This window comes from Suricata suricatta, chromosome 14 (assembly GCF_006229205.1).
Source record: "Suricata suricatta isolate VVHF042 chromosome 14, meerkat_22Aug2017_6uvM2_HiC, whole genome shotgun sequence".
Taxonomy (NCBI): Eukaryota; Metazoa; Chordata; class Mammalia; order Carnivora; family Herpestidae; genus Suricata; species Suricata suricatta.
Genome location: NC_043713.1, coordinates 46,271,736 through 46,273,873, shown reverse-complemented (window position 1 = coordinate 46,273,873; position 2,138 = coordinate 46,271,736).

Here is a 2,138-nt window from a genome sequence, read left to right as displayed (position 1 = left end):
TCAAATTCTTTTATGTAAATTGCTTTCTCTGGGTGCCTCAGGCATAATAAATATTCACTGAAGCAAGGAAAGAAAGAAGTGGCACACGTGGGAGATGAACTAAAATGTAAAGGATCCCAAACCCTGCTCTCATGGCGTCATGTATTTTATTACTAAAGGCTAATGAGAAATTGATCCATCAATCAATGGAAGATGTTCAGAAAAGACTGGGCTACTCAACTATTGGGTGAGCACTGAAGGAGTCACTTACTCCCCTGGGTCCAAAGTCTGCCCAGGTAAGTGGATTTCAGGTCAGCCTATGGACTCATCAAGGAGACACCAGCACCTGTATGCAACGCAACTCTCGGGCAGTTAAAATAACCAAAAAGAGAAAAGAAAGCCCTGGGTCCTGAGGAGAACTGCTTCCTAACTAGGAGAATCCGATGTTGCTGGGCCCAGCTGCCCTTCCACGCCCAGTGCCTGCGAAATAACCCAAGTCTTCTCTGACCAGAAAAGTTCAGGCTGCTGTAACCAGAGCTTATGATCTTGCCACTAATTAAAAAACAAAAACGAAAACAAACAAAATGTGTGGACCATTTATTGGGTGCCAGACAGGTGTCAGACACTGTGCTCACCTCTTGATTGTACAATCTCATTTAATCTCAACAGTTATCTTAAGAGTCAGGTATTAGGACTCCGTTTAGCAGAAGAGGAAACTGAGACTCAGTGAATAAGCCCCAAGGTTATACATCCAGTCCTCACGGAACCAGAACCGTGACTCACATTGTATTAACTGTGCGCTTAGGTTGCTCTGATGTGGAGGAGGGGAGGCTTGCTGCTTCTGCAGGGACCGCATCTCCCAGGGTCAGCTAGAGACAGTGACAGAATCACCTGTGAGCATGTGCCCTTTGGATGCTAACCTCCAATCTAGACCCCACATTGCATCACTGTGTTGCTCTCACACTCAGGGCCATTATCCCCCTGTCCCAGTCACCCAGGGCCAGGTACCAGAGAGCTAGGGAGAGGCGCTGCCCCTGAGTCCACTGAAATTATTTAAATCAGCCACTCCCAACTCTGCTTACCCTGCCACACCTGTTTCTTCCACAGATACCACAATGAAGGCTCTTGCCCCCATCTGTCCCCTATCTTGCTGCCTCCCAACTGACCCTGGTGCCTCGACCTCCCGTGGTGTGGTGTGTCCCCTCCTCTTGGGCTCCGTGAGTAGCACAAGCTATGTTTTCAATGGCAATTGTCTCCTCATCTGCTGATCTCGCCATCCCTGAAAAATAATAAGACCTACATTATATTTTTAAGTGTATTTATTTCTTTTGAGAGAGAGAGAAAGTACAAGCAGGGGAAGGGAAGAGAGAGAGAAAGAGAGAGGGAGAGGGGAAGAATCCCAAGCAGACACTGCCCCATCAGCACAGAGCCCAAAGTGGGCCTGGAACTCACAAACTGTGAGATCATGACCTAAGCCAAAATCAAGAGTTAGGCGCTCAACTGACTGAGCCATACACCCCAAGTCCTACATTTTAATATACACGCCCAGGGTCACCGCTGCACTAACCTGAGTCATGAAAGCAGACACACGAGAGGGAAACATCACATCTTATGTATGGTAGCATTGGTGTGTTCAAAATCAAACCAAGGTCTTCAAGAGAATATTCCAAGGGCATGAACAACCACTAGTCTAACCTACTAATCTTCAACCCCATAGGCACTTTCAATTCCCCACTGTGTTTTCATGGCTTTGCGGTGAGAGGGAAGGGAAGGGTCACTCCCTGGGGGGCCTAGATCTGCACATCCATCCAAAGTGAGTTAGAGAAGGCTGTGAACCAAGGACTAAATCGAAGTCCTACTTTCCCTCTGGTGGCTGAGCTTTCTTACTTCCTCCAGAAAGTGTTCTTCCATTCTAGACGGAAGCTTTTAACTTAGGGGTACACTCAGCTACCTAGGGACAGCTGGCCAAATTAGCATACTTGTAACAGATCATTAAGCCAAAGACTTGGGTTGAAATACTAATGAATCACCAAAATAACTTTCTTCAGCCTGTTTCCTCCCTCCATGTTCTGGGCCAACACACACACAGGATTGTCCACTTCCTGGAGCTGATCTCAGCCCGATCCCAGGCTTAGGAAAAGCAGCTAGCGCCCTAGTGA